This window comes from Mobula birostris, chromosome 6 (genome assembly GCF_030028105.1).
Source record: "Mobula birostris isolate sMobBir1 chromosome 6, sMobBir1.hap1, whole genome shotgun sequence".
Classification (NCBI taxonomy): domain Eukaryota; kingdom Metazoa; phylum Chordata; class Chondrichthyes; order Myliobatiformes; family Myliobatidae; genus Mobula; species Mobula birostris.
The window spans coordinates 139,559,975-139,587,742 of NC_092375.1; the positions used below are offsets into that span (position 1 = coordinate 139,559,975).

A 27,768-nucleotide genomic window follows, 5' to 3' on the forward strand; every position below is an offset into this window, starting at 1 on the left:
AAAAGCACGTTAGACAAAGGAGAATTGGAGGATGTTGTTCATTTGGATTGTCAGAAGGCATTTAACAAGGCATCACACATGAGGCTGCTTAACATAGGATTACAGGAAAGATACTAACATGGATAAAGCATTGGCAAACTTTCAGGAGGAAAAGAGTAGGAATAAAGGGAGCCTTTTTTGGCTGGCTGCCAGTGACTAGTGGTGTTCCACAGGGGCCTGTCTTGGGATCACTTTTTTATGTTATATGTCAATGATTTTGATGACAGAATTGTTTGTTTTGTGGCCAAGTTTGCAGACGATACAAAGATAGGTGGAAGGACAGGTAGTTTTGAGGAAGCAGAGAGGCTACAGAAGGACTTAGACAGATTAGGAGGATGGGAAAAGGAGCAGCTGATAGAATACAGAGTCAGGAAGTGTATGGCCATGCACTTTGATAGAAAGAACAAAAGAGTACACTATTTTCTAAAAGGAGAGAAAACTAAAAAATCTGAGTTGCAAAGTGACTTGGGAGGAATCCATAAGGGTTAAATCAGTGGTAAGAAAGGTAAATACAATATTAGCATTCATTTTGAGAGGACTAGAATATAAAAGTAAGAATGTAATGTTGGGGCTTTAACAAGCACTGGTGAGGCCTCACATGGGGGTATCGTGAGCAGTTTTGGGTCACTTATCTAAGAAAGGATGTACTGACATTGGAGAAGGTTCATAGGAGGTTCACAAAAATGATACCAGGTTTGAAACGCTTATCATATGAGGACCGTTTGATGGCTCTGGGTCTTTACTCACTGGAATTCAAAACAATGATGGGTGACCTCATTGAAGCCGATCAAATGCTGAAAGGCATCAATAGAGTTGATGTGGAGAAGATGTTTTCTATCTAACATCAGCCTCAGAATAGAAGGATTGCCATTTAGAACTGAGATGATGAGGAATTTCTTTAGCCAGAGTGGTGAAACTGTGGAATTCATTGCCACAGGCAGCTGTGGAGGCCAAGTCATTCGGTATATTTAAGGCAGAGGTTTATAGATTTTTGATTAGTCAGGGTATGAAGAAATATGGGGAGAAGACAGGAGAATGGGGCTGAGAGGGGAAATGGATCAGCCATGATGAAATGGCGAAACACATTCAATGGCCAAATGGCCTAAGCCTGCTCCTGAATCTTATAATCTTATGTTCTTAATTACAATTGCCCAGTGGCTCTGGGAAAGATGGCTGAATGAGAACAGGGTATTGGTGATAATCACTCTTGGGAACTTGAAGCTCTCAACCTCAGCACCGTTGATGTAAACAGTGGTACATGTACCTCACCCCTTCCTGAAGCCAATGTTTAGTTTTGCTGACATTGAGGGAAAGGTTGTTGTCATGATACCATGTCACTTGGCCCTCCATCTCCTTCCTGTACTCTGACTCATTGTCATTTGGGACATTGCCTAGTGCAGTGGTATCACCTGCAAATTTGTGGATGGAGTTAGAGCAGAACCTGGCCACACAGTCAAGAGCGTACACAGTGTTGAGTAGGGCCTGATGACGTACCAGTGCTGAGAATAATTGTAGCAGAATTGTTGCTGCTACCTTTACTGATTTTGGTCTATTGCTCAGGATATCAAAGATCCAGTTGCAAAGGGACTTTCTGAGTCCCAGGTCTATGAGTTCAGAGATGCAGTCGATAATCAATAGTATAATGTAGTTGTCTTTCCTGTTCAGATGCTCCAGAGATGAGCTTAGGGCCAGGAAGATGGCCTCTGCTTAGTCTGTTTCAGCCATAGACGAACTGCAATGGGTTAAGGTTGTCTGGGAGGATGGAGTTAATGCATGACATCACCAGCCTCTCAAAGTACTTTACGATGGTGGATGTCAGAGCCACCAGGCCACTGTCAATAAAGCTCATCAGCTTGCTTCAGGCATCTGTATTACAGCAGTCTTCTTAAAAGAGTGAGAGTTTAAGAATGTCTGCAAATACCCCATCAGCTGATCTGCATAGGATTTAAAGACACAAGTAGGGACATATGCTTTCCGCAGATTCACTCTCGAGAAGACTCATCTTAAATTTGCAACTATGCGTTTGGGTGCACTGGCGGCTGTCTGGGTGGGTGGTGACATTCCAAGTCACTTTTACCCAAACATGCATAGAATGTGTTAAGCTGATCAAAATGGGATGCGCTGTTGTTGCCAACTTTGTATGTAGCCCATTATAACGTGGAAGGCCTACCACAATTGATAGTTGATCTGGGACTAATTTCAACTGGTATTGTTTCTTCGTATTCCTGATAAGTTTATGGAGATCATATCTCAATTTCTTGCATGGGTCACCTGATTTGAATGCCACAGTCCTACACTTTAGTAGTTTGATTGCAGCGAGAAGGAGCAAGAGCCAAGTGGTCTGCTTTATGAATGTGTAGGTGAGTTGACTCAGCAGGCATCTTTGATGGTTGTGTTGCAATGGTTAATGTTTGGGCCCCTAGTGAGACAGGAGACATGTTGCTGGTATTTCAGTAACGTACTTTTTAAGTTGAAGTGACTCTGACCTTTTGACTTCCTGTGTTTAAATTCTGTATCTCACTCTGATCACCTTGTCTGTGGTCTCCTGCACATTTACAGTAAGGCCCAAAGAAAGGTCAAGGAACAACACTTGATCTTTTGTATGGGCATGTTGCTGTCTTCCAGACTTAATGTCCATTCACCAAGGAAGTGCCACACCTGCCCATTCACCTCTTCGTTCACCTTCATTCATGACCACGAACAGACCTTTCAGGTGAGGCAACACTTCACCTATGAATCTGCTGGGACGTCTCCAGTATCCGGCGTTCTGATGCAGCCTGCTCTACGTTAGTGAGACTCGACATAGACTGGGGGGCCGCTTTGTCAATCACCTTCACTCCATCCGCAAACAGCAGGACTTCCCAGTGGCTAACCATTTTAATTCCATCCCCATTCTGACATGTTGGCCCATATACTGCACAATGAGGCCACTCTCAGATCGGAGGAGCAACATTTCATATTCCGTCTGAGTAGCCTCCAACCTGATGGCGTGAAAATAACTATCTGCAACCCAGTAATTTTCCCCCTGTCTGTCTCTCCCCTATTTTTCAATTCCCCACTCTGATCCCCCTCTTACATCTTGTCTTCTGAGCTCCCCAGTGCCCCCCCCCACTTCTCTTTCTCTCATGGTTCACTCTACTTCCCTATCTGATTCCTTCTTCAGTCCTTTACTTTTTCCACCTATCACGTCCTGGTGTCTTACTTCATTCCCACCACCCCCTCCCCCAACTCACCAGGCTTCACCTATTGCCCTCTAGCTTGCTCTCCTTCCCCTCCCCCAACCTTCTTATTCTGGCTTCTTCCACCTTCCTTTCCAGTCCCGATGAAGGGTCTCAGCCCGAAACTTTGACCGTTTATTCTTTTCCATAGATGCTGCCTGACCTGAGTTTCTCCAGCATTCTGTGTATGAAGACATACACTGACATCCTGGGCCCTGCACATAAGGAAAGTACGGCAGCAGCTTTACTTTCTTAGGAGGTTAAGGAGGTTCAGCTTCTCGCCAAACACTAACAAACTTCTACAGATGTACTGTTGAAGTCATCCTGACTGGTTGCATCATGGTCTGGTATGGCAATTCAAATGCACAAAAATGCCAGAAGCTGCAGAGTGGTGGGTCTCTGACTAAAACATCATGGAACATCCCTCCATACCACTGGTAGTATTCACAGGAGGAGTTGCCTCCAAAGAAATCCCCACCATTTGGGCGATGCCATCTTTTCGCAGCTACTATCAGGCAGGAGAGACAGAAGCCTGAAGCCCTACACCAGAGGTTTGAAAACAGCTACTTCCCTTCAACCATTCAGTTCTTGAATCAACTGGAAAACCACTAATCCCTCATCCCTCCAGTTTAGCAACACTATGAACACTACAACCTTGCAATAAAAAGGACTTCCTTCTTAAACTACTTTTCTTTCTCGCAAATGTATAATATAAAATTTTCTATGTACAAGTTATGACAAATTTATGTTCTTCTTGTGAATGCAGCTTAACCATAAGACCATAAGATATTGGAGCAGAATTAGGTCATTTGGCCCATTGAGTCTGCTCCACCATTTCATCATGGCTAATTCATTTCCCTCTCAGCCCCAATCTCCTACCCTCTGCCCATTACCCATCATGCCCTGACTAATCAAGAAACTCGACCTCTGCCTTAAATATACCCAATGACTTGGCCTTCACAACCAAATGTGGCAACGAATTCCACAGATTCACCACTCTCTGGTCAAGGAAATTCCTCATCTCCATTCTAAATGGACATGCCTCGATTCTGAGGTTGTGCTCTCTAGACCTAGACTCTCTCACCAGAGGAAACATCCCCTCCACATTTACTCTATCGAGACTTTTCAATATTTGACAGGTTTTAATGAGATCCTCCCACATTCTTCTGAATGCCAGTGAGTACAGACCCAGAACCATTAATTGGTCCTCATATGGTAACCCTTTCATTCCCAGAATCATTCTCGTGAACTTCCTCGGAAGCCTCTCCAACGTCAGCACATCCTTTGTTAGAGAAGGGGCCCAAAACTGCTCATAATACTCCATGGGCGTCCTCACCAGTGCCTTAAAGCCTCAACATTACATCCTTGCTTTTATATTCTAGTCCTCTTGAAATGAATGCTAACAATGCATTTGCCTTTCTCACCAGTGACTCAACCTCCAAATTAAACTTTAGCAAATCCTTCACAAGGACACAAGTCCCTTTGCACCTCCGATTTTTCAATTTTCATTCCATTTAGAAAATAGACTACCCTTTTATTTCTTCTACCAAAGTGCATGACCGTACACTTCCCGACACTATATTCCATCTGCCACTTCTTTGCCCATTCTCCTAATCTATCCAAGTCTGCCCTAGTTGGATGCATTAGCAAGGGAGATGAGGCTGAGTACAGGGCTAAGGTAGAAAACTTTGTCCCATGGTGTGAGCAGAATTATCTGCAGCTTAATGTGAAGAAGACTAAGGAGCTGGTGGTAGACCTGAGGAGAGTTAAGGCACCGGTGACCCCTGTTTCCATCCAGGGGGTCAGTGTGGACATGGTGGAGGATTACAAATACCTGGGGAAACGAATTGACAATAAACTGGACTGATCAAAGAACACTGAGGCTGTCTACAAGAAGGGTCAGAGCAGTCTCTATTTCCTGAGGAGACTGAGGTCCTTTAATATCTGTCAGACGATGCTGAGGATGTTCTACGAGTCTGTGGTGGCCAGTGCGATCATGTTTGCTGTTGTGTGCTGGGGCAGCAGGCTGAGGGTAGCAGACACCAACAGAATCAACAAACTCATTCGTAAGGCCAGTGATGTTGTGGGGATGGAACTGGACTCTCTCATGATGGTGTCTGAAAAGAGGATGCTGTCTAAGTTGCAAGCCATCTTGGACAATGTCTCCCATCCACTACATAATGTACTGGTTGGGCACAGGAGTACATTCAGCCAGAGACTCATTCCACCGAGATGCAACACAGAGTGTCATAGGAAGTCATTCCTGCCTGTGGCCATCAAACTTTACAACTCCTCCCTTGGAGGGTCAGCCAATAGGCTGGTCCCGGACTTATTTCCTGGCATAACTTACATATTACTATTTAATTATTTATGGTTTTATTTTGCTATATTTATACTCTATTCTTGGTTGGTGCAACTGTAACGAAAACCAATTTCCCCCTGGATCAATAAAGTATGACTATGACTATGACTAAGTGCTTCTGCAGCCTCTCTGCTTCCTCAACGCTTCCTCAACATTACCTGCCCCTCCAACTATCTTCGTATCGTTCGCAAACTTGGCGACAAAGCTATCCATTCTGACATTTAAATCATTGACAAATAATCCAAAAGAAGCAGTCTCAACATAAACCTTGCAGAAAACAACTAGTCACCACTAGCCAACCGGAGAAGGCTCTTTTTATTTCCACACTTTGCCTCCTGCCAATCAGCCAATGCTCTATCCATATTATTATCTTTCCTATAATACCACGAGCTCTTAACTTGTTAAGCAGCCTCATGTGCGGCACCTTGTCATAGGCCTTCTGAAAATCCAAGTACACAACATCTACCAAATTCTGCTTTGTTGATCCTGCTTATTTATTCAAAGAATTCCAACAGATTTGTCAGGCAAGATTTTCCCTTATGGAAACCATGCTAATTTCAGCCTATTTTATCATGTGCCTCTAAGTACCCCTTAACGATCAACTCCAACATATTCCCAACCACTGAGGTTAGACTAACCTATAATTTTCTTTTTTCGGCCTCTATCCCTTCTTGGACAGTGGTGACATTTGCAATTTTCCAATCCTCTGGAACCATGCCAGAAGCTAATGATTCCTGAAAGATCATTATTAATGCCTCCATGGTCTCTTCAGCCACCTCTTTCAGAACCCTGGGGTGTAGACCAGATGATTTATCTACCTTCAGACATTTGTTTCTCCAAGCACCTTCTCCCCAGTAATGGCAACTTCACTCAACTCTGTCCCCTGACACTCTCATACTTCCGGCATACTGTTAGTGCCTTCCACAGTGAAGAACAATACTTATTCTGTTCATCCGCCATTTCCTTGTTCCTCATTACTCCCTCTCCAGCATCACATTCTAGTAGCCAATATCTACTCTCACCTCTGTTTAACACTTTATATATCTGAAGAAACTTTTGGTATCTGCTTTAATATTGGCTAGCTTCCCTTCTAACTTCCCTCTATTTTTTGTTCTATTATAAGCCCTTTCTTTGGCTTTTATGGTGGCTTTGACTTCCCTTGTCAGCCATGGTTGCATCTTCCTGCCTTTCTATAAATTATCCCTCTTGAGACCCAGTATCATCTGATTTTCCTAATCTACCTGCATATTGAAATCTCCCATGACTATTGTAACATTGCCCTTTTGACATGCCTTTCCTATCTCCTGTTGCATTTTGTAGCACACAGCATTGCTACTGTTGAGAGACCTGTACATAACTCCCAATAGGGTCTTTTTAAGCTTGCAGTTTCTTAGCTCTACTCACAAGGATTCTACACTTTCTGATCCTATGTTACCTCTATCTAAGGATTTGATCTCTGTTTTTTTTACCAACAGAGCCACCCCACCCCTTCTGCCTACCTGCCTGTCCTTTCGATATAGTGTGTATCCTTGGATATTGAACTCCCAGTTATCATCTTTTTACAGCCACAGTTCAGTGACACCTACAACATCATACCTGCCAATCTCTAACAGTGCTAGAAGCTCAAGTACCTTATCCGGTATACTGGATGCACTCAAATATAATACCTTCAGTTCTGCATTCATCACCCTTTTCGATTTTGTTCCCTGTTTACATTGCAACTCATCCCATTGACTGCAAATTTCCCCTGTTCATCTCTCTGTCCTTGCTAGCAATCTCACTGCCTCTGTTTGCAAAACAACTATCCCATCCTCAGCCCTATTACTCTGCTTCCTATCCCCTTGCCAAATTAATTTAAACACTCCCCAACAAACTCTAGCAAACCTGCCTGCAAGGATATTGGTCCCCCTCGGGTAAAAGTACATCCTTCAGTACACTGCGCCTACATTTACCATGATTGCGATTTAAACTGACGTTCCGATTAAGTCACTCGATATATTTAGAGCAAACGTTGATAGGTTCTTGATTCTTAATGGTGTCAAAACTTACAGGGAGAAGGCAGGAGAACAGATTTGAGAAAGAAAATAAATTAGCAATTGTCTTATATAATGTTATGTGCCTTTGCTGCTGCTGCAAATAAGCTTTTCCTTGTAGATGTGCATGCATGTACCTGTGCATGATAATAAACGCAACTTTGAACTCGTTCTTTGCTTCAGAATTGGGCATACCGCTGCAGGCAAAACAGAAGAACATTACCCAGATTTTACAACATTAGCCAACCCATGGTTGGCTCCATTACTCCTCGCTGATTAAAGCACTGAACAAGATTGAAATCAACGAGGATTGTAGAAGACGACTGGGTGTTAAGCATGCCTGCCTTCGTTTGACCGTTCTCCCTCTCGCTGCTGCCAGAGGGAATTGTAGGTTCAATCGCCTCAATGTGGCTCCTGGCTGTGGGACTCGTTTTTGTAGGAGTTTGCAGTTTGAGGTTTAATGTCTACAGTGTTGAACACACTCCGCAGCTGTTGACTCATTTTCGGAGGACTCTACCACGTTCCGTGTGTTTCTGGTTTCCCTTTTTTGTTATTTGCACGACTTGGTTGTGGTGCTTTGGCACAGAACAGGATCTGCAGCTGTAGCCTGCAGTCAACAACACAGTGCTAAACTGAACTGACTCGGTGGCTGTGACCACGACCATTTTGGGGAATCTGTGATTTGATGTTTAATATTCTGTGTGTTATTTGCTCCTTTGGCTCATATGGGAAACTGAGGAGGATGAATCGATAGATAGGAGCTACAAGGAGGTGGACACCCTTAAGTTGCAGGAGGCAGGTACCTGGGTGACTGTCTGGAGAGGGAAAGGAAATAAGCAGCCAATGCAGAGTACCCTGTATAAGTATATCACTTTGGATACTGTTGGGGTGGACGACCTACCGGGGAAGCCGCAGCGACCGAATCTCTGGCACTGAGTCAGGATCTGTGGCTCAGAAGGGAAGGGGGGTGGGGGGGGGGGAGAGAGAACAGGACTGCAGTAGTGATAGGGGATTCCACAGTTAGAGCAGTGAACACAAGTTTCTGTGGATGCGATACAGACACCTGGATGGTACATTGCCTTCCAGATGGCAGGGTCAGGGATGTCTTGGTTCAGATCCATGGCCTTTTAAAGGGGAGAGGGTAAGCAGCCAGAGGTCTTGGTACACACTGACACCAGTAACACAGGTAGTAAAAGGGAGGAAGTCCTGAAGAGGGAATTTAGGGAGCTGGGTAGAAAGCTGAAAAGCAAGACCTCCAGGGTAGTAATCTCTGGACTGCTGCCTGTGCCAAACTAAATTGAGGGAAAGAATAGGATGATTTGGCAGATGAATGTGTGGCTGAGGAACTGGTGCAGGGGACAGGGATTAAGGTTTCTGGATTATTGGGAACTCTTCAAGGTAAGGTATGACATATAAAAAAGGGTTACACCTGAACCAGAGGAGGGTTAATATCCTTGCACGCAGATTTGCTGGAACTATTGGGGAGGATTTAAACTAATTTGGCAAGGGGGATGGGAAAGTGAGTGATAGGGCTGAGGAAGGGCAGTTGGTATACAAGCACAGGCAGGGTGTAGTGAGACTGTCAGGATGGACAGGCAGATGATCGGGCAAAATTATAGTCAGTGGAATGAGTTGCAGCGTAACAGGAGGATAAAATTGAAAACAAGCCCAAAGGTGTTATATTTGAATGCAGTATATGGAATAGGTAGATGAGTTAGTGATTGGCAGGTATGGCATTGTGAGAATCACTGAGTCGTGGCTGAAAGAAGATTATAGCTGCGAGCTTGACGTCCAAGGATATCAAAAGGGCAGGCAGGTAGGCAGAGGGGGTGGGTTGACTCTGTTGGTAAGTAAAAATTACATCTAATTCTTTGAAAGAGGTGACGTAGGAGTGGAAGATGCAGAGTTGTTGTGGACAGGTTAAGGAACTGAGAAGGTAAAAAGGCCCTGACGGAAGTGTTATATAGGACTCTGAAGGGTAGCCAAGATGCAGGCTACAAATTATAATGGAAGATAGAAAATGCATGTCAAAAAGGCAATGTTACGATAGTCATGGGGGATTTCAATATGCAGGTAAGTTGGGAAAAATCAGGTTGGTGCTGGACCGCAAGAGAGGGGATTTATAGAATGCCCACGAGATGACTTTTTAGAGCAGCTTGTGGCTGAGCCCACAACGGGATCAGCTATTCAGGACTGGTGATGTGTAATGAACCGGATCTGATTAAGGAGCTTAAGGTAAAGGAACCATAGGAGCCAGTGAAAATATAATAAAATTCACACAGCGATTCGAGAGGGAGAAGCTAAAGACAGATATATCAGATTACAGTGGAGTAAAGGGAATTACAGAGGATTAAGAGAGGAGCTAGCCAAAGTTAATTGGAAGGGACACTAGCAAGGATGATGACAGAGCTGGAGTTTCTGGGATCAATTCAGAAGGCGCAGGATAGAAGTATTCTAAAGACAGAATGACACATGTGCTGAAAGGGAAGTTAAAGCTAAAGAAAAAGCAAAAGAAAAGACATATAATAGAGCAAAAATTAGTGGGAAGTTAGAGGATTGGGAAGCTTTTAAAAACCTATGGAAGCCAACTAAAAAAGCCATAAGGAGCGCAAAGATATTAAGCTGGCCAACAATATCAAAGAGGATACCAAAAATTTATTCAGATATATAAAGAGTAAAAGAGAGCTGACAGTAGATATTGGACAGCTGGAAAAATTCACTGAAGAGGTAACAATGGGGAACAAAGAAATGGTGGAAAAACTGACTAGGTATTTTGCATCAGCCTTCACTGTAGAAGACAGTAGCAGGATGCTGGATGTTGAAGAGTATGAGGGGACAGAAGTGAGTGCAGTTGCCAATTACCAAGAAGCTACTTGGGAAACTGGAAGGTCTCAAGTTAGAAAAGTCACCTGGACCAGATGGACGACATGTGAGGGTTCTGAAAGAGGTAGCTGAAGAGATTGTGGAGGCTTCAGTAATAATCTTTCAAAAATCACTAGGTTCTAGAATGCTTCCAGAAGACTAGACAATTGCAAATGACTCTCCACTCTTAAAGAAGTGAGACAGAAGGAAGAAAATTATATGCCAGTTAGCCTGACCTCAGTGGTTGGGAAGACGCAAGAGTCAATTGTTAAGAATGAGGTTTTGGGGTGCTTGAAGGCATGTGATAAAATGGGCCAAAGTCAGCATGGTTTCCTTGAGGGAATACGTTGCTTGACAAATCTGTTGGAATACTTTGAATAAATAGCAAGCATTACAGAAAAAGGAGAATTGGTGGATGTTGTGTACTTAGATGTTCAAAAGTCCTCTGATAAGGTGCCACATGAGGGTGCTTAGCATGGATAGAGCATTGGCTAATTGGCAGGAGGCAAAGAGTGGGAATAAAGGGCATCTTTTCCGATTGGGTGCCAGTGATGAGTAATGCTCCACAGGGGTTGGCAATGGGACTGCTTCTTTTACCTTGTATGTCAATGACTTAAATGACAGAATTGATGGCATTGTGACCAAGTTTGCAGATAATATGTAAGTAGGTGGAAGGGCAGGTCGTGTTGAGGAAGCAGATAGGCTGAAGAAGGACTTGGAGAGATTAGAAGAATGGATAAAGAAGTGGCAGATAGAATATAATGTTGGTAAGTGTATGATCATGCACTTTGGTCGAAGAAATAAAAGGGTTGACCATTTTCTAAATGGGATAAAATCCAAAAATCTGAGGTGCAATGGGAATTGGGAGTCCTCATACAGGATTCCCTAAAGGTTAACTTGCAGGTTGAGTCAGTAGTGAGGAAGGCAAATACAATGTTAGCATTCAGTTTGAAAGGACAAAAATATAAAAACAAGGATATAATGCTGAAGCTTTATAAGGAACTGGTGAGGCCTCACTTGGAGCATTGAGAGTAGTTTTGGGCCTCTTATCTAAGAAAAGATGTGCTGACATTGGACAGGTTTCAAAGGAGATTCACAAAAATGATTCCTGGATTGAAAGGCTTATCATATGAGGTGTGTTTGATGGCTCTGGGCCTGTATTCTCTGGAATTTAGAAGAACGAGTAGGTTATCTCACTGAAACCAATCGAATGTTGAAAGGCTTAGAAAGATTGGATATGGACGTTTCTTATAGTGGGGAAGTCTAGGACTGGAGGGCACAATCTCAGAATAGAGGGACGTCCATCTGGAATGGAGATGAGGTATAATATCTTTAGCCTGAGGATAGTAAATCTGTGGAATTCACTGCCACAGGCGGCTGTGGAGGGCAGATCATTGAGTGTATTTAAGGAAGAGGTTAATAGGTTCTTGATAAGTCAGGGCGTGAAAGGTTACAGAGAGAATGAAGAATAATGGGGTTGAGAGGGAAATGGATTGGCCATGACCAAATGGCAGAGCAGACTTGGTGGTCCGAATTGCCTAATTCTGCTCCTGTGTCTTATGGTCTTTTTGCTGTTTGCTTGATTCGTTCTTTTTTAGTGCATTGGATTTTTGATGTTTTCTTTAAATGGGCTCCATGGTGTTTCTTTGTTTCATGGCTGCCTGCAGGAGGATGACTCTCAGGGGTGTAGACAGAATACATATTTTGATAATAAATGTACTTTGAAACTTTGAACAAATTGCACAGTTAATGGAGCTGAATTACCCTTTAACTGCAACATTATCTCACCCTATTACAGATATTCCTTTTATTCCTTCCATCACCCTCCTTTACCTTTACCAAGAAATGCTCTCCATGAAGACTCAACATTCATTTCTGAAGCAAAGAAACACAGCTTCTATATTATATATGTTGAATTATTGCCTCAGTAACTGCACTCCAAACAGCAAACACAGAGTCTAAGCCATTTAGCTAAAACATTTATTTTTTTATCCTTTAATGAGGAAAATATCATTTCTTATCCTCTGAGATACTAGGGAGCATAACCCAAACTATGACTCAAGGATTTTAGGAACACATCTGCATGTGACCAGCAGAAGTTTGAAGCTCCTCCACAATTGACAACTGACATGAAGTCACTTGTTTATTTTAGATCCCAACCATCCTATAAGAAGGTTGAGCAATCACAGATTAATGGCATTAAAAAAAATCACAGCTATACAAAGTGGAAACAGGCTCTTCAGCCTGCACACTCCATGTAGACCCAGTTACATTAATCTAATTGTGTTTTCTTTAAATATAAAGTTTCTCATCTTGCCCACCACACCCCCAGGTTGTCCTACTAATCTATGCAGAGGTGCTAGGAAGTTGGTGAATCCTAAAGAATTTTCCCTATTTCTGCAGAAATTTTACCTAAAATGTGATCAGATCTTCAGCCATGTCCTAAAACTAGATAAAGAGAACCCAATTAAATAAATAACAAAAAGAACTGTTCATTGATCTGTTAAGAAAAATTATCTAACATTACAAGTATTTGTTGGAAAAAGTATGTGAACCTTTGCTTTCAGTAACTGGTGTGACCCCCATGCACAGCAATAACTTCACCAAACGTTTCCGGTACTGTTGCTCAGTCCTTCACATTCACTTAGAGGAATTTCAGGCCATTCCTCCTTACAAAACTGATTCAACTCTGGGATGAACTGCTTGTTTCAGGTCCTTCCACAGCACTTCTGTAGGATTAGGGTCAGGACTTTGACTCGGCCCTAAACATGAATAATCTTTTTAAACTATTCTGTTGTTGATTTACTCTTGTCTTTTGGAGTTGTCTTGTTGCATTACCTAGCTTCTATTAAACTTCAGGTGATGAACTGCTACCCTGACACTCTCCTGTAAAATGTTCTGATACAATTTTGAATTCATTGTTCACTCAACGATTGCAAGCTGTCCAGGCCCTGAGGCAGCAAAACAGCCCCAAACCCTGATGCTCCTTCCATCAAGCTTCACAGTTGGGATGAGGTTTTGGTGTTGATGTACAGTGCCCTTTTTCCTCCAAACATAGCAATGTGCATTTCTGCCAAAACGTCCAACTTTTGTCTCATCTGTCCAATTGTCCCAAAAGTGTTGTAAAACATCCAGGTGGTCTTTTGCAAACTTCAGACATGCAGCAATGTTTTTCTTGGAGAGTAGTGGTTTCCTGCGTGGAGTCCTTCCATGAACACCATTCTTGTTCAGTGTTTTTCTTATAGTGGACACATGATCAGAGACTTTAGCAAGTTCTAGAGATTTCTGCAGGTCCTTTGCTGTAACCCTTGGGTTCTTTTACACATCCTTCAGCATTGCACACTGTGGTCTCAGAATGATCTTTTCAGGATGCCCACTCCTAGGGAGACTAGCAACAGTACTGAGTTTTGTCCATTTGTAGCCATTTGTAGTTCTCTTACCGTGGACTGATGAACACTCAGGTCTTATAGAAGTGCTCTTGTAGCCTTTTCAAGATTCATGCATCTCTACTATTCTCCTAAGGTCCTTTGAAAGTTGTTTTGATCAAGGCATGGTGCACATAAACAGATCTTTCTTGAGCAGAGCAGGCTTCTGTCAGCAACCTGACTTTGTGTCTTTTTATAGTGCAGGGCATCTCTACAACCTACACCGCCAATCTCATCTCTGACTGGAACACCTGACTCCAAACAGCTTTTGTAGAAGGCATTAGCCCAGAGGTTCACATACTTCTTCCAACGAATGCATGAAATATTGAATCATTTTTCTCAATAAATAAATGAACTATAATATTTTTTGTGTTATTTATTTTATTGGGTTCTCTTTATCTAGTTTTAGGACTTACGTGAAGATCTGATCACATTTTAGGTCAGATCCATGCAAAAACAGAGAAAATTCTACAGGGGTCACAAACTTTCTAGCACTACTGCACACGGTTACCTGTCCCGTGAGCATGATGTAATTATCTCGTGATGGACATGATGTGATTGTCTCATGATAGCGGGGCGATGTGATGTCACATGATGTCATGTTCCAACCAGTATAAAGGGGAAATCATAGTTTGTTACGTAGGTGCTTTGCTGGGGAGTCACAGTTGGTGGTTACGCAATTGAGGGGGGGAGGGGGGGAAGAGGGGGAAGGGGGAGGGGGGGAGGGAGGGATTGCAGGCTTCGAATGAACCCCAAGGATTGGGGTTAATCAGCAGCATTCAGTGCATTTCGGGGGTGGCTGACACTTGGCACAATCCATATGTGGCGTGCAATTTTGTTAACCCTTACATGGTTTGGGTGTTGTGCCGTGACCACTTCGGTGAAAGGTCATTTACTTTGAGAAAACTCACTCTTCATAGTATCTTCGGAAAAAGGTACTTCTCGGCTGGAATCTGCGTCCGCAGTTTCATCTATGCTTCAGGAATCGATCGCTGGTTCAGGAAGTCTCTCCTCTCATTCATTTCATAAATCATATGGACATTAAACTACCACCTTAAGACTGTGCTTAAGTAAGATCTGTTAAGAATTGTCTTTAAGTTTGAATGTTTGATAACTATAGACGCATAACACTGTTAACTTCCGCTTAAGTTAGTCGTTAGTTTACTTTTCGATGTTTCTGAGTAGAGGTTAATAAATTTCACTGTTTATTTATAAAAACCCAACTTAATTTCATATCTATTGCTGCTGGTACATAACAAAACCACAGAAAAACTAAGAGAAAGTGATACCAACAATCTTATTTTAATATGCAGCTAATAAATAGTTCATGTTTATGTACTGAGGAAAATCATACTCTTTTAGAATTTAAATATAAAACATAAAACAGTCAATCACTATAGGGTTTCTAAGTAACACAGCTCCACTTACATTGAATACATTTCTCCATGGATAACCAGGCATACACAAAACAAACATCTTGGGCAGCGCAGAGGTGCAGTTGGCAAAGCCACTGTCTCAGAGCACCAAAGACCCACGCTCAATTCTGTCTGGGTGTGGAGTTTGTATGATCTCCCTGTGATCGTGTGAGGTTCCAACAGGTGCCACAGTTTCTTTCCACATCCCAAAGACACGTGGATTGTTAGGTTAATTGGCTGCTGTAAATAGCCCCTAGTGTGCGAGTTACTGATAGAATAAGGGGGAACTGACAAGAATGGGGGAGAACAAAAAAGTGGAATTAACCTAAGATTAGGTAAAATGGTTGGTTGATACTCAATGAAGACTTGAAAGGAATAATCAGAAATATTACTGATGGAGCTTCACTGTTCCTTGGGACTGATTACATCAGTTCTCTTCTCACCAGAGGGCTAATGAGGATGCACCAAGACGATGTGCCTTATTCAGAGAAAGATGGTGAGTGGGTGGGAAGAGAGCAATAAAAACCAATCCGTCAGGAGCTTCAAGATTTCTTCCATTTACTCATCGTTCAACCAGTGGCCAATTCAAAAAGAAAATGAGCTGATTGCAGATTTTTATTTGTAGAAATACTTAGCACGCCTTCAGACAACGCTGAATTGAAATAAGCCACTGAAAGAGGTGGATGTGTCTTCTGCACTTCCTCTCTGCTACAATCTTCTGGAGGAAACTGAACTCTTTTGCTCTGTCATACCAATATCCTGTACCTTCCTAACCAGGAACATTTATAATGCTGATATCCTGCCCCTTTTCCTTTCTTAGCTCTGTTGATGAAAGGAGGAAGAACAAAGAGGAAGTTGTGCCCTGATCAAGGTGAAGGCAAGTTCCACTACTGCAAAGGATTCATAATAAAGAATAGTACTTATCCTTCCCTCTGATTGTGGGTATTTTTTAAGCATGATAAGTACAGAATCATATAACACGGAAAGAGGCCCTTCAGCCCACAGAGGCCATGCTGCCCATCTATATTGATCTCATTTACCAGCATTTAGTCCATAGTTTACAATGTCTTAGCAATTTAGATGCTTTTTAAATGTTGTTAAGTCTTGCCTCCACCACCCCCTTAAGCAGTGCTTTCCAGATTGTGACTACCATCTGGGTGTAAAATAGTTGTGATAAGTTCCTCAGATTCTTACTCTTCACTTACCCAAGACCTACAGCACTAGGCATCTTTACCATGGAGAAAATTATTGTATTTAAGAGTTTTGCAATACTCTATCAGATTTCCCCTGAGTTTTATCTATTCCAAGGAAAACAAATCTGGCCTGGAGATTAAACAAGTGTTGAGCTTGAAGTGGGACTAAATGAGTTGATTGATATAGCAATATAGAAAATATTGACTGTAAACTCCCTTCAGTACAACAGTGACAGAGTAAACTGTGGGTGTCAATGTCCAATGGGAAAACCCAAGTCCCACTGGGGTAAAGAAACAAGTTGGAAAGTCATCTTTAATTAGTCACATGTTAGTTTGGTATTCAGATGCAAAATTGCCTTTTGTTGCTAAATGGGGGTCAGACCACTTATGCAATTTGTGTGTGTGGGGGGGGAGGCAGTTTGGTGCTCAGTATATTACATATGATGATGGGCAAATGGGCATGATTTTTATCTATGCTGTCAAATATTTGTTATATATAAACCAAACCAAAAATTTAAATTTGACAGATATTGCTCCCACAACAGCTCCAGTTGAATATCGAAACAGCTCTTTCTCAAGTTACAAAACAACATTCTTTGTGACAGATCTTGACAAGAATTCTGTTCTCCACATATATGCACCCTTTGCCAAAATTGGCTACCCTATTTTCTCCTCCACCTGGAAGAACGGACCTCATTCAGTGACAGCCAGATGTTACACCATGTGAAGTTTGAAGCTATGCAATTCGTAAGGACATAAGAAGTCAAGGCAGGCATATGCTTCCTAACTCTTCAGCAAGCTCATGCAGTCAAAGTGATTAAGGCTGTTATTTTGCTACAGCACCACTTTCCTGTACCAAGCCCATATACTTTAATTCTCTTAATTTCCAACATAGAAACATAGAAACATAGAAAATAGGTGCAGGAGTAGGCCATTCGGCCCTTCAAGCCTGCACCGCCATTTATTATGATCATGGCTGATCATCCAACTCAGAACACCGCCCCAGCCTTCCCTCCATACCCCCTGACCCCCGTAGCCACAAGGGCCATATCTAACTCCCTCTTAAATATAGCCAATGAACTGGCCTCAACTGTTTCCTGTGGCAGAGAATTCCACAGATTCACCACTCTCTGTGTGAAGAAGTTTTTCCTAATCTCGGTCCTAAAAGGCTTCCCCTCTATCCTCAAACTGTGACCCCTCGTTCTGGACTTCCCCAACATCGGGAACAATCTTCCTGCATCTAGCCTGTCCAATCCCTTTAGGATCTTATATGTTTCAATCAGATCCCCCCTCAATCTTCTAAATTCCAACGAGTACAAGCCCAGTTCATCCATTCTTTCTTCATATGAAAGTCCTGCCATCCCAGGAATCAATCTGGTGAACCTTCTCTGTACTCCCTCTATGGCAAGGATGTCTTTCCTCAGATTAGGGGACCAAAACTGCACACAATACTCCAGGTGTGGTCTCACCAAGGCCTTGTACAACTGCAGTAGTACCTCCCTGCTCCTGTACTCAAATCCTCTCACTATAAATGCCAGCATACCATTCGCCTTCTTCACCGCCTGCTGTACCTGCATGCCCACTTTCAATGACTGGTGTATAATGACACCCAGGTCACGTTGCACCTCCCCTTTTCCTAATCGGCCACCATTCAGATAATAATCTGTTTTCCTATTTTTGCCACCAAAGTGGATAACTTCACATTTATCCACATTAAATTGCATCTGTCATGAATTTGCCCACTCACCCAACCTATCCAAGTCACCCTGCATCCTCTTAGCATCCTCCTCACAGCTAACACTGCCACCCAGCTTCGTGTCATCCGCAAACTTGGAGATACTGCATTTAATTCCCTCATCCAAGTCATTAATATATATTGTAAACAACTGGGGTCCCAGCACTGAGCCTTGTGGTACCCCACTAGTCACCGCCTGCCATTCTGAAAAGGTCCCGTTTATTCCCACTCTTTGCTTCCTGTCTGCTAACCAACTCTCCACCCACACCAATACCTTACCCCCAATACCGTGTGCTTTAAGTTTGCACACTAATCTCCTGTGTGGGACCTTGTCAAAAGCCTTCTGAAAATCCAAATATACCACATCCACTGGTTCTCCCCTATCCACTCTACTAGTTACATCCTCAAAAAATTCTATGAGATTCGTCAGACATGATTTTCCTTTCACAAATCCATGCTGACTTTGTCCGATCATTTCACCACTTTCCAAATGTGCTGTTATCACATCCTTGATAACTGACTCCAGCAGTTTCCCCACCACCGACGTTAGGCTAACCGGTCTATAATTCCCCGGTTTCTCTCTCCCTCCTTTTTTAAAAAGGGGAGTTACATTAGCCACCCTCCAATCCTCAGGAACTAGTCCAGAATCTAACGAGTTTTGAAAAATTATCACTAATGCATCCACTATTTCTTGGGCTACTTCCTTAAGCACCCTGGGATGCAGACCATCTGGCCCTGGGGATTTATCTGCCTTCAATCCCTTCAATTTACCTAACACCACTCCCCTACTAACATGTATTTTGCTCAGTTCCTCCATCTCACTGGACCCTCTGTCCCCTACTATTTCTGGAAGATTATTTATGTCCTCCTTAGTGAAGACAGAACCAAAGTAATTATTCAATTGGTCTGCCATGTCCTTGCTCCCCATAATCAACTCACCTGTTTCTGCCTGCAGGGGACCTACATTTGTCTTTACCAGTCTTTTCCTTTTTACATATCTATAAAAGCTTTTACAGTCCATTTTTATGTTGCCTGCCAGTTTTCTCTCAATCTTTTTTCCCCTTCCTAATTAAGCCCTTTGTCCTCCTCTGCTGAACTCTGAATTTCTCCCAGTCCTCAGGTGAGCCACTTTCTCTGGCTAATTTGTATGCTGCTTCTTTGGAATTGATACTATCCCTAATTTCTCTTGTCAGCCATGGGTGCACTACCTTCCTTGATTTATTCTTTTGCCAAACAGGGATGAACACTTGTTGCAGTTCATCCATACAACCTTTAAATGCTTGCCATTGCATATCCACCGTCAATCCTTTAAGTGTCATTTGCCAGTCTATCTTAGCTAATTCACATCTCATACCTTCAAAGTTACCCCTCTTTAAGTTCAGAACCTTTGTTTCTGAATTAACTATGTCACTCTCCATCTTAATGAAGAATTCCACCATATTATGGTCACTCTTACCCAAGGGGCCTCTCACGACAAGATCGCTAATTAACCCTTCAACAATTTACCATTTTTGGTCTTGAATATGCTCAATCAGGCTTTATAACTTTCATGGGCAGGGAATTCCAAAGATTACTTCACCTCTAGGTAAAGTAATCTCTTTTCATCTCTATCTTTAATGGCTGATCCTTTAATTGCTAATCCTTTAATTTGAGAATCTGAACTCCAGTTCTAAACACCATAGCCAGGGGGAACATTGGTTTTGTACCCACCCTGTTATAAGTTCCCTCTGTTTCCCTCTTCTCTTTGGCCTTTTGTTTTAAATATTTTAACTGATATTGTTTAGTTAAGTTCCTTGGTGTAACTCTCTATATTAAATGCAGATACAAGATTTTATTAAAATAATTAAGTGTTTTGAAGTTTTATTATTCTTGAAGTTTCTCACATATACCTCAGTTAGATACAAGTGAAGTAAAACTACAGATTCTGATGCAACTATCCAAAACTTTCTGTGATGTGGCACTTTTTGGTCCACAAAACCTTGTTAAAACAAAAATAAAGCAATGCAAGGAAAACCACATTCAAAAATCTTATAATCTCTGTACTAATAATGATCAACAGACAAATCTGGATGAAGTATGTGTCACATTTGGATACACTGACTGTCGTGGCTTTGCCATTCACAATGTTTTCATCAGAGTGGTTCAGATTGCACAAATCAATCCTGTGGTCTGTAATTAGCTAATCATAACACAACATGCATTTAATTTTACATCTTTAATAAAGAAAAACATTCTATCAGACTCCAGAGATCAAAAAGAACAGTGAGCAAGGATTAAGAAAATATAGTCAACATTGAGTACAGAGAGAGGAAGCAAGATGGAATGTATTCTAAAGGTTAGTGTCAAGACTCTTGCATGCTTTAATACCCAACATGGAAATCTGCGGAATAATGTGAGAGGAGAAAGAGGTAATGAACTGAGTTAGTTTTGAATTAAATCCTTTGAAAATGGAAGACAGTTGAGAACAAAAAACTAATGAAAATCCAGTCGACAGTCCATTCCAGTTTTGAGCTACTTCACTGCTTTAAAGATCAGAATCAGATTTATCATCATCGGCATGTGACGTGAAATTTATTAACTTAGCAGCAGCAGTTCAATGCAATACATAATATAGAAGAAAAAGAAAACAAAATAACATAATAATAATAAAGTAAATTAATTACAGTATACATATATTGAATAGATTTAAAATCATGCAAAAAACAAAAACAATATATATTTTAAAAAACTGAGGTGGTGTCCAAGGGTTCAATGTCCATTTAGGAATCGGATGGCAGAGGGGAAGAAGCTGTTCTTGAATTGCTGAGTGTGTGCCTTCAGGCTTCTGTACCTCCTACCTGATGGTAACAGTGAGAAAAGGGCATGCCCTGGGTGCTGGGGGTCCTTAATAATGGACACTGCCTTTCTGAGACACTGCTCCTTGAAGATGTGTGGGTACTTTGTAGGCTAGTACTCAAGATGGAGCCGACTAAATTTACAACCCTCTGCAGCTTCTTTCAGTCCTGTGTAGCCCCCCCACCCCCAATACCACACAGTGATGCAGCCTGCCAGAATGTTCTCCACAGTACATCCACAGAAGTTTTTGAGTGTATTTGTTGACATACCAAATTTCTTCAAATTCCTAATGAAGTATAGCCGCCGTCTTGCCTTCTTTATAACTGCATCGATATGTTGGTTAGATCCTCAGAGATCTTGACACCCAGGAACTTGAAACTGCTCACTCTCTCCACTTCTGATCCCTCTATGAAGATAGGTATTTGTTCCTTTGTCTTCCCTTCTGGAAGTCCACAATCAACTCTTTCCTCGTACTGATGTTGAGTGCCAGGTTGTTGCTGCGACATCACTCCACTAGTTGGCATATCTTGCTCCCGTATGCCCTCTTGTCACCATGTGAGATTCTACTAACAATGGTTGTATTATCAGCAAATTTATAGATGGTATTTGAGCTATACCTAGCAACACAGTCATGGGTATGTAGAGAGTAGAGCAGTGGGCTAAGCCCACACCCTTGAGGTGCACCAGCGTTGATCGTCAGCGAGGAAGAGGTGTTATCACCAATCCCCACAGATTGTGGTCTTCCAGTTAGGAAGTCGAGAATCCAGTTGCAGAGGGAGGTACAGAGGCCCAGGTTCTGCAACTTCTCAAGCAGGATTGTTGGAATGATGGTATCAAATGCTGAGCAATAGTCAATGAACAGTATCCAGACATAGGTGTTTGTGTTGTCCAGGTGGTCTAAAGCCATGTGAAAAGCCAGTGAGATTGCATCTGCCGTTGACCAATTGTGGCGTTAGGCAAATTGCAACAGGTCCAGGTCCTTGCTGAGGCAGGAGATGCACCCAACAGCAAGTTATTAAACCTATATAGAAAGCAGGCAGATTGGAATTTATTTAAGATGCAAATAACAGCTTGATGATTCATTGGTAAAGGTAAATGATGTTTTGGAGACTGAAATAAGTAGTGCTGATGAGGAGCACATGGCTCAGAGCTTAATCAGAACACAGAGAAGACCCAGAGTGCAAGTTCAGATAAGTGAACAAGTAAGCCAAGAAGAGTGACAACAATAAGTCTTGGCAGGAATAACTGGATTGCAACAATTCTCACGGCATCTTTATCATAATGTAGGAAATAGAGGTGCATATTCCTAAGAACCAACACAATATCTGAGGACATTATATAAATGAGGAAAACACATGTCAAGTTGGAGATAACACCAAAAAAAACCACTGAAATCTATTTTAGAAAAGATAGGCAAGTATCCAGACAAGAACTGATATAAAGAAGAGGTTAAATGGAGAATAGAGTCACAGAGTCATAGAGCACAGAGTGAACATAATTTGCTTTCTGTGTCAGAAAGAGGTTGAGGTGAATAACGAGGAACTCACAACTACTGAACAATTTAAAGAGGTTTACAATAACCAGAAAGTCAAAGCCAGACTGAAGGAATTAAAATAACAACAAAAAATTATGTCAATGCATTCAAAAACCACTGACAAGAACATGACACAAGACAGAGGCAGTGCAATTGAAATTTCTCCTGGAGGAGGAATTAAGTTGTTGTGTTTGTAAAACATTGTTTAAATGGAGCTAACTATGTAATCCGACTTGAATTAGGGATTTTAAATAGACGCAATTGCAGCATTGTGTAGGTAAATGGGTAAGAACATGGCTATTTATAAAAAGCTTCTGATTTCATTTTCCAGCAATAAGATTAGAACTACAGAGCTGAAATTTCTTTATGTGGTAGGTCATTAAATTATGTGGATAGGAAAGACCAGAATTTAGTCCAGTTTCTGCTTCCAAGTCTATTTTTGCCCATATTTAGGAATTTCAAGTGCTCGGGTCATGGCTGCAGGAATGAAGACTTCTTGCATATGAAGATCACTAGAAAAAGGCAGAAACCCATGGAAGGTGTTCCTTGCCAGATAGCCTGCTTTCAGGGCAAGGCACAGCTAAATAATATTTCTATATAGGATGCTCAAATCCCTGGAACTTGTTGAGAATTTTACTGAAATCCTTTTAATCAAATTCTCTCCAATTCAAAAATTCCTCCTCACTCCAGACTCCCAATCATCCCACAATTATTTTTACAGTGGCACATTAGGCAACATCACAATAAAAAGGAACCTCATTCACTTGGCCCTCTCAGAATCTCTTCAACACCACCAAGGAACTCTTGCTCTAAACTATCTGCTTTATGGAATAGCATCAATGCTTACATGCTGATTTAAAAAGAAGAATTTTGGGAGGACCATAAGTATGGCACAGGATAAATGAAACTTCATTTCCTTACAGAACTTGTTAAGCTGATCTTGCTTTCAGTGACTTACATTGCTCATATTCTTTTTGGACATTTCCACCGTGTCTCTCCCTGTATAAGCATTGAATGCAACACCATTTTATTCTCAACAAACCCCCAAAGTGCAGCTTGCAGTCACAGTAACTACAGCAGTCAAAGCAGTTTTTTCGAATAGTGCTATTTTGCTCCTCACTCTGCACCAGTTTGCCAAATGTTAAATCTGCTGCAGTGCAAGACACTCTGTAATTTAAAGGCTTCAGGCAAAATAAAAACAAGTAAAACTGGATTGTCCTCAACACCCACACTACTCAACTGTTCCAGATAAGATATGATTACCTCAGAGATCTTCCACAAGGATGAATATTACTGGAATGATAATACATTATTGGTCCCAGATCATTATCTCATTAAAAATTCAAACTAGCTCCAATAAAAATAGGTTGATGTTGCAATTGGTCATCTTTTTAATTCCAACATTAGGAACGAACAAACACACACACTCACTCTAAGTATTCAGCAGCACCGTGAGGAAACTTGCATTTTCAGTGAAGGTTAATATATGGAGTTTAAACATGTACTACTCCAATCTCATTGTGCTCAGCAGCACAATTAAATGTTTTGTAATGAAAACTTTGATTATTGGTTGGTGTAGTAGTGCAGACATCTTGCAAATGGCTGTAAGCCTCATCCAAGCAAATGTACTCAAATCTGTTTTTCTCTTCCAATAGGACATCATCACGATGGAACTAAACTTATGTATTTTATCACTGTTCCCTGACTGTGCCCACATACTGCATACAGTATCGTAAAAGATTTATCCTTAATTCTGATTCACATGCAGCCTCTTGACACATGGGAATGGCGTAAGATGTCACCCAGAAACCAATATTCCCCAGGCCCACCACATCAAAATTTCCAATGATATTGGAGAAGAGGGCATAGTTTTAAGCCAATAGGTTGAAGGATTATAGGAGAGCCAAAGAACAATCATCATTCAAGCAGTAGGGGATCAGAACACCCTGATGGAGGTAGGTTTCTCGTTATGTATATTCTAAATCTGCAGACCAAGAATTACAGAGAACAGTGTGGAGTTTATTAATATTCCTATGACTTGGGGCTCATATTTGTTTGACTCAAGTTTCAACCACACATACTGACTGCTTCCATTCCTAACTTGGCTCACCGGCTCATTTATATATAATAATTACCATTAGACTTGACTGTTCCAACATCCATCAGGTCGGCTTTCTCCATTTTACCTCTTGGAATCCAAAACTCCACATTTCCAAATCACTACAAGTCCTCTCTCCAAAACACTTAAATCTCTTCCAGCCCCATATCACAGTGAGATATTGTTCTCCTCCATCTCTGCTTGTTCACTCTCAAGTAAAATTGCTCCAACACTGAAGAGCATGCTGTCAAATGCCAATGCCCTAAGCTCTGGAAATACCTACATTAACCTCTGCATTACTGCTGTTTAACTCCTTTCAGGTTCCTTTAAAAAAAACAATGTGTTGACCAATTTTTCAGTCATGTGCCCTTATATCGCCTTATGTAGCTAGGCATCAAATTACAGTCTAAAATTTGTGGGAATGCTTGCAATACAAGGTGCTATTTAAAAACAAGCTGCTGAGTTCAAGGGAAGGTTTTTTAAATGAAAATCAAATAGAGCTGTATAGCATAGAAACTGGCCTTTCAGCCCAACATATCTAAGCAAACTATCATGCCTACCTACATAAATCCCATCTGCCAGCATTAATTCCATGCCCAGTTCATCCTAATTCCTGTCCAAAGACCTCTTAAATATTGTTACTCTTCCTGCCTTGATTACCTCTAAGGTAGCTCATTTTAGATACCAACTACTTGTGTGAAAAGTATAATCCTCCAATCTCCTTCCTCTCACAGGAACTTATTTCCTCTTGTTTTATACACCCCAACCATGGAAAACAGACACTAGCTGCGTTAATGAAGGGCTATATGGTACAGGTGACCACTGTGTTGTTTGTTCAGGTAAAGGACATTTGCTCTTACAGAATTCACAAACCACTATTCAGAATTTTGATATATGTAAGTAATAAAATTTATTCTCATGAAGTTTGTGTGAAAGTAAATAAATAAAAGCATAAAACACTGGACATAGAGCAGTAGATGTAGTGTATATGGATTTCAGCAAGGCATTTGATAAGGTACCCCATGCAAGGATTATTGAGAAAGTAAGGAGGCATGGGATCCAACAGGACATTGCTTTGTGGATCCAGAATTGGCTTGCCCACAGAAGACAAAGAGTGGTTGTAGATGGGTCATATTCTGCATGGAGTTCGGTCACCAGTGGTGTGCCTCAGGGATCTGTTCTGGGACTCCTACTCTTTGTGATTTTTATAAATGACCTGGATGAGGAAGTGGAGGGATGGGTTAGTCTATTTGCTGATGACAAAAAGATTGGGGGTTTGTGGATAGTGTGGAGGACTATCAGAGGTTATAGCGGGACACTGATAGGATGCAAAACTGGGCTGAGAAGTGGCAGATGGAGTTCAACCCAAATAAGTGTGAGGTGATTCATTTTGGTAGGTCAAATATAATGGCAGAATTAATGGTAAGACTCTTGGCAGTGTGGAGGGTCAGAGGGATCTTTGGGTCTGAGTCCATAGGACACTCAAAAGCTGCTGCTCAGGTTGACTCTGATTAAGAAGGCGTAGGTGCATTGGCCTTCATCAATCGTGGAATTGAGTTTAAGAGCCGAGAGGTAATGTTGCAGCTATATAGGACTCTGGTCAGGCCCAACTTGAAGTACTGTGCTCAGTTCTAGTCACCTCAATATAGGAAAGATGTGGAAACCATAGAAAGGGTGCAGAGGAGATTTATAAGGATGCTGCCTGGATTGGGGAGCAAGCATTATGAGAAGAGGTTCAGTGAACTTGGCCTTTTCTCCTTGGAGTGACGGAGGATGAGAGCTGACCTGATAGAGGTATATAAGATGATAAGAGGCATTGATCGTGTGAATAGTCAGACTTTTTCCCTAGGGCTAAAATGGCTAGCACGAGAGGGCACAGGTTTAAGGTGCTTGGGAGTAGGTACAGAGGAGATGTCAGGGGTAAGTTTTTTTTACGCAGTAAGTGGTGAGCACGTGGAATGGGCTGCCGGCAACGGCGCTGGAGGCAGAGAGACTCCTGGATGGCTACATGGAGCTTAGAAAAGTAGAGGGCTATGGGTAACCCTAGGTAATTTCTAAGGTAAGGACATGTTCGGCACAGCTTTGTGGGCCAAAGGGCCTGTATTGTGCTGTAGGTTTTCTACATTTCTATGTTTTCTACAGTCCCGCTTGGTGGCGCAATAATATCAGCGCCGGACTCTGGAGTGAAGGATCCCCAGTTCGAATCCAAGTCAGGTTGAGCATCGAGCTAGCAACTCTGCCTCGTAGAAACAGGAATAGCTTGCTACAGAAACACTGTCATGATGGTGCCCCGATAACTCCACTGCCGAGTGAAGGGCTATTCTCCTTCTTCTATGTTTTCTACTATTTTCATCTCTCTCTTCCTGACACGCGCATAAGTGACATGACTTCATTTAACAGAAAATTAAGATATGGACCATTTTCTAGGAACACAACACAGACACCCTGCTACTTCCCATAATACAGTGCTGGCCTGTATTTCTGGGAAAACTCACACAACATCCCTTCACCACTAAGCCAGATCAAAAGAAATATGTAAGGACATACATAAATATTTGAAACAGTGGCACAGAAGAGGAGTTGAATTCAGCCTATCACATGGAATGCCATCGTCACTTTGGTGGGGTAGGTTTCATGACTTGGTGGCCGACTCCTGCTTGTATTTTCTTCTGTTAAAAGCACCTCTAAGTTTCTGTACCATTATACCGAAGTTTAATTTGCACAGAAGTGCATCCTTCAGTCAATAACTCCAGCATTATATGAAAAAAGCAAGTTTGTTCATCCAATTACAATATACCTAACTAAGCTGGTAAAAATAGAAGGTCACTAAAGTACTGTCAGTGGCCACTGAGTGCATGTTCATGGTCGTAGTGGATGTAGTCCATCCACTACAAGGTTTCACATGTTGTGCATTGAGAGATGCTCTCCTACACACCAATGCTGTAGCACTGGTTATTTCAGTCGCTGTTACCTTCCTGTCAGTTTGAACCAGTCTAGCCAGGCTCCTCTGTTCTCTCTT

At 41.8% G+C, this 27,768-nt stretch overlaps 1 protein-coding gene across 2 annotated transcripts in view; it reads right to left on the reverse strand.

The window, feature by feature from the left end:
- ndufa10 (NADH:ubiquinone oxidoreductase subunit A10) overlaps positions 1–27,768 on the reverse strand; it is a 99,015-nt gene that overhangs the window by 54,432 nt on the left and 16,815 nt on the right. The gene's annotated exons all lie outside the window — the stretch shown is intronic.